Below are 9,723 nucleotides of genomic sequence, written 5' to 3' on the forward strand. Positions count from 1 at the left end.
GAATGGTGATAAAAAGGAATATACTTTCTTCTCAAAAGTACATGGCACATACTCAAAAATTGACCATGTACTAGGGCATAAAAACCTCACAATCCAGTGCAGAAAAGCAGAAGTAGTCAATGCATCCTTTTCAGATCATGATGCAATAAGAATCATTTTTAATAAAGTACCATGGAAAAAATAAGCTAAAAAACTAATAGGAAACTAAATAATTTAATTCTAAAGAATGAGTGGGCCAAAGAACAAATCAGAGAAACAATTAATAACTTCATTCAAGAGAATGACAATAATGAAACAACATACCAAAACTTATGGGATGCAGCAAAAGCAGTTCTTAGGGGAAGTTTTATATCCCTAAATGCCTACATGAATAAAATAGGGAAAAAGGAGATCAATGATCTGGGCATATAGCTCTAAAAGCTAGAAAAAGAGTAAATTGAAAACCCCCAATTAAATACCAAATTAGAAATAATGAAAATCAAAGGAGAGATTAATAAAATTGAAACCAAGAAAACTATTGAATTAATAAATAAAAGAAAGAGCTGGTTTTATGAAAAAAACAATAAAATTGATAAACCTTTGGCCAATTTGATTAAAAAAAAGAAAGAAGAAAATCAAATTACCAGTATCAAAAATGAAAAGGGTGAGGTCACCTCTAATGAAGAGGAAATCAAAACAATAATTAGGAATTATTTTGCCCAACTGTATGCCCATAAATTTGACAACCTTAGAGATATGGATGAATATCTACAAAAACATAAACTGCCCAGGCTAACAGAGAAGGAAGTGAAATTTCTTAATAACCCCATATCAGAAAAAGAAATTGAGCATGCCATCAATGAACTCCCTAGGAAAAAATCTCCAGGGCCAGATGGTTTTACATGTGAATTCTATCAAACATTTAAAGAACAACTAATTCCAATACTTTGTAGACTATTTGGGAAAATAGGTGAAGAAGGAGTCCTACCAAATTCTTTTTATGACACAAATATGGTACTAATACCCAAACCAGTAGAGTTAAACAGAGAAAGAGAATTATAGACCAATTTCTCTAATGAATATTGATGCAAAAATTTTAAATAAAATATTAGCAAAAAGATTGCAGCAACTCATCACGAGAATAATACACTATGACCAGGTAGGATTTATTCCAGGAATGCAAAGCTGGTTCAATATTAGGAAAACTATTAGCATAATTGACCATATCAACAACAAAACTAGCAGAAACCATATGATCATCTCATAGACGCAGAAAAGCCTTTGACAAAGTACAACACCCATTCCTATTAAAAACACTAGAAAGCATAGGAATAAGTGGAACCTTCCTCAAAATTATAAATAGCATCTACCTAAAACCATCGACAAGCGTTATTTGTAATGGGGATAAACTAGATGCATTCCCAATAAGATCAGGGGTGAAACAAGGATGTCCATTATCACCCCTATTATTCAATTTGGTACTAGAAACATTAGTTGTAGCAATAGAGAAGAAAAGAAATTGAAGGAATTAGAACAGGAAAAGAAGAAACTAAATTATCACTTTTGCAGATGATATGATGATTATCTAGAGAATCCTAGAGAATCAAGTAAAAAACTACTTGAAATAATAAACAACTTTAGCAAAGTTGCAGGATATAAAATAAACCCACATAAATCCTCAGCATTCCTATACATTACTGACAAAGCCCAAAAGCAAGAGATAGAAAGAGAAATTCCATACAAAGTTACTGAAGGCACTATAAAATATTTGGGAGTCTATTTGCCAAGACAAACCCAGGGCCTATATGAACATTACTATGGAACACTTTTCATGCGAATAAAATCAGATCTAAATAAATGGAAAAATATCAGTTGCTCATGGTTAGGCCAAGCTAATATAATAAAAATGACAATTTTACCTAAATTAATCTATCTATTCAGTGCCATACCAATTGAACTACCAAAAATTATTTTACTGAGCTGGACAAAATAATAACAAAATTCATTTGGAAAAACAAGAGGTCTAGAGTATCTAGGGTATTAATGAAAAGACATGCTAGAGAAGGTGGCTTAGCCACACCAGATATTAAACTGTACTACACAGCAACAGTCATCAAAACTGCCTGGTACTGGTTAAGAAACAGGGGTGTGGATCAGTGGAATAGGATAGGTACACAAGTAGGAGAAATCAACGAGTTTAGCAATCTACTCTTTGATAAACCCAAAGAGGTCAGCTTCTGGGCTAATAATTCACTATTTCACAAAAACTGTTGGGAAAATTGGAAAATGGTAGGGCAAAAACTGGGCATAGACCAATATCTTACACCATATACCAAAATAAAGTCAAAATGGGTTCATGATTTAGGAGTAAAAGCTGATACTATAAGTAATTTGGGAAAGCAAGGAATAGTTTACTTATCAGATTTATGGAAAAGTAAAGAATTCATGACCCAACAAGAGATAGAGAGCATTACAAAATGCAAAATGGATAATTTTGATTATGTCAAATTGAAATGTTTAGTACAAAAAAAGCTAATGCAACAAGAATTAGGAGGGAAGCAGAAAATTGGGGAGAAAGTCTTTGCAACTAGTATCACTGATAAAGGCCTCATTTCTAAAATATACAGGGAACTGAGCCAAATATATAGGTATACAAGCCATTCCCCAATTGAGAAATGGTCAAAGGATACGAACAGGCAGTTTTCAGAGGAAGAAATTAAAGCTATCTATAGGCATATGAAAAAATGCTCTGGATCACTACTGATTAGAGAAATGCAAATCAAAACAACTCTTAGATACCACATCTATCCTGTCATACTGGCTAAAATAACAAACCAGGAAAATGATAAATGCTGGAAAGGATGTGGGAAATTGGAACATTGTTGCATTGCTGGTGGAGTTGTGAGCTGATCCAGCCATTTTGGAGAGCAGTTTGGAACTATGCCCAAAGGGCTATAGAAATGTTCATACCCTTTGACCCAGCAATACCACTTCTAGGGTTGTATCCCAAAGAAATCACACAAGCGGGAAAAGGACCCATATGTACAAGGATATTTATAGCAGCTCTTTTTGTGGTAGCCAAGAATTGGAAATCAAAGGGATGCCCATCAATTGGGGAATGGCTGAACAAGCTGTGGTATATGAAGGTGATGGAATACTATTGTGCCATAAGAAATGGGGATGATGCAGACTTTGTAACAACCTGGAAAAACCTACACGACATAATGCTGAGTGAGCAGAGCAGAGCCAGGAGAATGTTGTGCACAGCCACAGATATATGGATTCCGTGAGGACCAACCCTGACATACTGTGCTCTTCTCAGCAACCTAAGGTGCAAGGACAACTCCAGGGGACTCACGATGGATACAGAGAAAGAACTGTGAAGTTTGAATACAGATCGAGGTGCACTACATGCTCGCCTTTTTTGCTTCTCTTTTGTTTTTGTTTTTGGGTTGTTTTTTTTTTGGTTCTGTTCTTCTTTCTCATGATTCATTCCATGGTCATAATCTTCTCCACAACTCGACTAGTGCATAAATTAATTCAATGCGAAGTTATACATGATAGTTATATGAGATTCCATGCCGTCTTGGGGAGGGAGGGGAGAAAATCTGGAACTCAAAACTATGTAGAACTGTGTGGGGTAAACTAAAAATAAATAAATAAATTTTAAAAAAGAAAAAAAAATAATTCATTTCTCAAAACCAGGCAAGCTTAGAATACCAAGTGTAAAACATGTATTTAAAGAAAGCAACATTCAACATCATAAAATAATCCCATAATATCTAATATGGCTGATTTCTGACTTTTTGTTCAAAAGCACCCAAGTACCAAAGCGAATATTCTCTCCTAGAAATAAATGTTCCAGTATTTAGGAGTAATTGGAAATGAATTGTAAAACTTGGACTTGAGAGTTTAATGATGTTGAATTCACTTTTTGGTTAGCTTGACTACAATACATATAGCAATGCCTCTTACAAGAATATATGAACTGAGTAACTACTAAAAATATAATGAAACAAAGTCTTCATTTTGGAAGTGAAGCAGAAGAAACTGAATCTGACCTCTCCCAGTGAAACATGTACTCTGTTACTTTGCTAAAGGATATAGGTGACCAGAAATTGTCTTGATCTCCATTTCATTATGTGAGAGGTGGACACAGATAAGGAAGGATAAAAGATAGATAGATAGATAGATAGATAGATAGATAGATAGATAGATAGATTGATAGATAGATAGATATAGATATAGATATCTGCTTGATTAAAGTAAGATTGTTGACCCATTTAAAGTTGCTTTCCTTTAGAAAAGTAGATCAAAGAACCTGTGCCAGCAGCCCTGCTGTGTACTGGTGTTATTGGTCTTACACCCTCACAGCAGCTGCAAGTAGCTTTGTTGTTACAAGGAAAGAGAGGAAATCATACTCTCCTCTCTCTGCCTGCCACCCATTTTAAGGACTGAGGGATGAAAACCTAGATTCTTTGGTCATGTATTTCCTTTAGCAAGGGGGCAGAGCCAGAGATCTAGCTAAAGCATAGAACTAACTGTATCACTCCTCGGGCTACCTATCACATTGAGAAACAAACATAAAACCCCATTTGCCATTCAAAGTCTTTCAAAACTAGTCCCACCCTACTTTTGCAGTCTCTTTCACCTTGCACTCCCCCACGTATTCTTCCATCAAGTGACACTGGCCTCCTTACTATTCCATGAACGAGACACCCCATTTCTCTACCCTAGACATTTTCACTGGCTGTTTCTGATCCCTAGAAGTTCTCCCTCTTCATTTCTGTATCCTGGCTTCCCCAAATTCCTTCGAGTTCAAGCTAAAATCCCCTTCTACAAAAAGCCTCTCCCAATTTTTCTTAATTCTAGTGCCTTCCCTCTGCTGATTATTTCTGATTTATCCTATGTATAGCTCATTTGTATATAGTTTTTTATATGTTGCCTCCCACATTAGACTGTGAGCTCCACAATGGCAGAAACTGTCTCTGACCTTACTTTGTGTTCCCAACACTTAGTACAGTGCCTGGCACATAGTAAGTGTTTAATGAGTGTTCATTGACTGACTAATCCTCACCAAAAGGTGTCCAGCTATATAAGAAAGTACTCCGATCTGATCAAAGAAGAATAGTTGCAACCAAAATTTTAACTCTGAACTGCTGACTGCTTTGGATAGCCGGTCAAAACCTACGCTGGGCAACCTTTTCAACACAGAAAAGTATTTTCAAATAATTGCTTGAAAACTAAGATGTGTAGCATTAGAGTTCCAGTGAATTCACTCCTAAAATCTTGATATGAAGGTACTGGAGGACTTCTGGGAGTCAAGATGGCAGAGTAATAAACAAGTCACTCCCACTCTTCCTTACTGACCTCTAAAAACTATTTCTGGTTTATTGAAAAGTTTATTGTCTGGTTTATACAGAAAAGCCTATGGATTGAATTTTTATGCCCTTAAGTGACCAGGAAGTTGTGTTAAGGGGAACAGAGGCAATTGGGTCCCAGAGACAAGCTTCTTACCTTTCAGGTAAGTCTAATCCCTGTTGCAGGGGAAAAAGAGGAACCCTATCAACAGCCTTAGTCTCTCTCATGAAATAAGCATCATATTACCAACCACTTTTGGGCCCTTCGAATTTGATGTTCTATAGACATTGAAAACTCAACATGTCCAAAACAAAACTCGTTATCCTTCCCCAAAATCCTCTCCTGTTCTGAACTTTTCTATTACTGTCAAAGGCACCCAGTCTCACAATTCAGTCCTATTCTCAACTCACTCATCCAACATATACAATCCATTACCAAATCTTGTCATTTCTACCTTCCCAAAAACTCTTATATGCCCTCCACTTCTTCTCTACTCACCTACCTTAATTCAGATTTTCATTTCCTTTCACCTGAACTATAGCAATAGCCTTCTGACTGGTCTCTGATTTGAGCCTCTCCCCACTCTAATCCAGTCCCTGCTTAGCTGCCTAAGTGATTTACCTAATGCCTATGTCTAACCATATTACCCTCTCTGCTCAATGAGGTCCAGTGGCTCCCTATCACCTTCAAGGATCAGATATAAACCCTTCTACTTGGCATTGAAAGCACTTGATAATCTCTCCCTTTCCTACCCTTCTAGTCTTCTTGCATTTTACTCCTCTCCAATAAGATATTACATCACATAAAGAGGCACAAAAGAGACCTACTTGTAGTTCCTCAAAAACAACATCCTACCTTCTATTTCTGTTCTTTAATTGTGGTTGTGCCCCATACCCAGAATGTTCTGTCCCATCCCCTCTACCTCTTAGTTCCCTTGGTCTCCCTCCTGACTCAATTAAAATTATACCTTCTGCAGGAAGTTTCTTGGTCCCTCCTAGTTGCTAATACCTTCTTTTCCATTAATACTATACAAGGTGCCCTGAAAGTATTAGTGCAGCTTTAAGACAGACTTTCAAAAAATAATACTTAAAAGCCCCAAAGACTTTTGGGACAGCTTGTATATATCATTTATGTACTTCATTCTTTACATGTTATTTCCTCCATTAGAATGTGCTTACTCCAGGAGCTTTTCTGGAGTTCTGAGACTGACTTTTCTTTTCTTCATATTCTCATTTCTTAGCTCAGTATCTGGCACATAGTAACCACTTAAGCTTGTTGATCATCTGATTAACCCTTGCTGTCCACCTTGATAAGTCATTCTTCATAGTGAGTTGTTTTACTTTGGTGGGGAGGGGCTGTCAGGAATATCTCTTCAGAATCTTCACACAAGTTCCTTCCTCAGCATTTTATTAATTAATTACACTTGATCTGACAAAAAGAAGTCAGACTATTTGCTTACACACATCAGATATGTAGATGATCTCTAAAGTCCTTTATAAGCTAAGTCTATGATTCTATGATTCTGTGCTTGTCTTACTCTATAGGAAAAGCAAATCCTAGAGAATCAAACTTATCAGTTCCCCCAGATTAGATACTGGTAGCCTATTATTAAAAATAAATGTTCCAGAAGCTTTCCCTATCAGCCATAACTTGACTTCTAGGAAAATTATGAGTCAAGAAACAAACAAGTGTGACCTACCAAGGCTGGGGTAAGAAGAATCTTGACATCCAGAATTTTCTGAAATATGGTATCCTGACCTTCTTTTGTTATGATTATTATGTAGTCCTATGATTATTAGATTATCACTCCTTGATTTGTTTCCCAGGTTAGTTGCATAGGTTACATTTAATAATAATAATAATAGCTAATATTTATACAGTGTCTACCATGTGCCAGACACTGGGCTAAGCCCTTTACAATTATCATTTGATCCCCATGACAAACCTGGGAGGTAGGGACTCTTATACTGAAGTAGGAGTTAAGTGACTTGCTTAGAGTCACATAGCTAATAAATGTTTGAGGGCAGATTTGAACTCAATTCTTCCTGATTCCATCTAGCTGCTCCATCTATTTTGTTTTTAGTCTTTTAATATTTTTATCTCTAATATTTCATGTTGTCTCATGGAGTATGTTGTTTTGATTTTGCCCATCCCTACTCTTCTAGTCTTCTTCTTCTACTCACCTCCACAGCAATCCAGTGGTATTGACTCCACTGTTCCTCCCACATAATATTTCATTTCTCAGCTCAATATCTTTTCATTAGCTAACCACCATGCCTGAAATGCTGTCCCTTCTCAGCCCCAATTCTTATTTCTCCTGGCTTCCTTCAAGACTCAACTCAAATCCTGCCTTCTGTAGAAGGTTTTTTTCAGTCTCTGCCCACTACAACCCCACTCCTACTGCTAATACTAACCCTCTGAGATTGCCTTCCATTTACATTGAAAATATTTTATATGTACAGTTTTTTAGCATATTGTATTTCCTGTTACAATGTAATCTCCTTTAGGGCAGGACCTGTGCTTTTGGTTTTCTTTGTGTCTCAAGTATTTAGAACAGTGCCCGGCATATAGTAAGCTCTTAATAAATGCTTGTTGACTGACTAGTCCATTCTAATTCTTGGCCAGTCCATTTCTTGAGAGGCAAAGTGGTATGGTAGATAGATGACTGGTCATGAAGACCTGGGTTTAAATCCATCTCTAACACTTGCCAAATATGTTAACCTAGGGAAGTCACCACTCTAAGAGTAAAACTGACAGAGAAGGTTCATAAGTAGAGTGAGTTAGTTTCTTTACCTGGAAATTCACTATATCAATGAAATCATAGGTCTGGTCCTAATTTCTCTTGATTTCTTGGGTAAAGTTTACCACTTTCTATTCAAAACTATTAATTCTCCTCCCTCTCCTTTCCTCCATAGCTCTCATATTACTTAACAACACTTTTTGTACCTTTTACTTTATTTCTTTTAGGTACTCTTGTAGTCCTTGTAGTCAAACCATCTTTTCTTTGAAGTAAGTTGTATTTGTTCTGGGTTTACCTCTTAGACTTCTCCCTATAGTTGGACCAGTACCTCAGTGCAGGCCCAGGGCATACCTCCTGAGACAGAACAGATGACAAAACCAGATGTACACAATCTATGCCCAACCCACAGCAGAACAGATGCTAGGGCAACACTTTAAAAGCAAAGCATCTGAGGTGCTTTGTATTTCTTCATTATGTACAGTATTTTCTTCTGTTTATTCATATTTCCAGCTTCAGTTTATATATTAGGATTTTGTGCTTGGCCCAGACCCTGTCATTTCCTCTTAGAAAGGGCAGGCCAATCCTGCTTGTTCTGGGATAGCTAATAGTAGTCCCTACCCTCTATGGAAATTTCTGGATTTTTGCTCAGTCTCATAGTAACTCAATTTAGGCTTCGGCCTTCTCTATTTACTTCTTGCACAATTCTGAAAATGACTTAATCCCTTGCTGTAATCCTGCTAGGCCCCCCTGGTTTTTGTCAATCGCACTGATGGCATACCTTCTGCAAAAATTAGGTGCTTTGCTCCTAAGATAATGCCCTGGCCTTTCTCCTACTAAGGCTCAGGCCTAGGATATCCGGTCCATGGACTTCTTTGGGTTAGACTTACAATGTGTGGGTCTGATTCTGTAACCTGCTGTGACTCAAGAGGATTTCCTGAGACCTACACTGAGCACTGACCTAGCCCTCTGTCTTAACTGTGTGGCTTGCAATGCTTGCCTGGCTATTGTGCTCCCTGAGTACTGGTATCACTCTATTTTCTGCTGTGGTTCCATGCTACTGTGACTTCTGCCTTCCTGTCTCTGCTCAGCACCTCTGCAGGTAGGTGATATATTGGATACAGTGCTAGGTCTGGACTCAGGAAGACCTGAGTTCAAATTTGGTCTCAAACACTTACTAGCTATGTAACCCTGAGCAAATCACTTGCCTTCTGTTTGCCTGAGTTTTCTCATTTCCTCCTGGTGCTGGTCATCTTCTCCAATTACTAAACATTGTTGGGGTCTTCTCTTTAGGTATAGATAATATCAACTTAGAAACCCAAGAAATCCTATTGCACTGAAGTAGCCTTCTAGAAACTCTCAGAGTTGCTGATTTAGTCATCAAGCAAAGAAACAAAAATCAAAAGAGGCAACCCAAAGGCCAGGCTATGTATAAACAGTTGCCATACTGCTGGAGAGAAGAGCATCAGTCTTGCCACTATCCCTCCAAAATGAGACTCAGATAGGGTTAACTTACTCAACAGATGGAAAGAGAGAGATAGAGGGAAGGCTCACTCTATTTTAAAGTTCACTAAGTGGATCTCTTCTCCTGGCTTAGTGGTTAATCCACTCTGATAGAGTTTTGACATACCCTCTCTCCCCTCCAA

The sequence above is a fragment of the Trichosurus vulpecula genome, chromosome 3 (assembly GCF_011100635.1).
Source record: "Trichosurus vulpecula isolate mTriVul1 chromosome 3, mTriVul1.pri, whole genome shotgun sequence".
NCBI lineage: Eukaryota > Metazoa > Chordata > Mammalia > Diprotodontia > Phalangeridae > Trichosurus > Trichosurus vulpecula.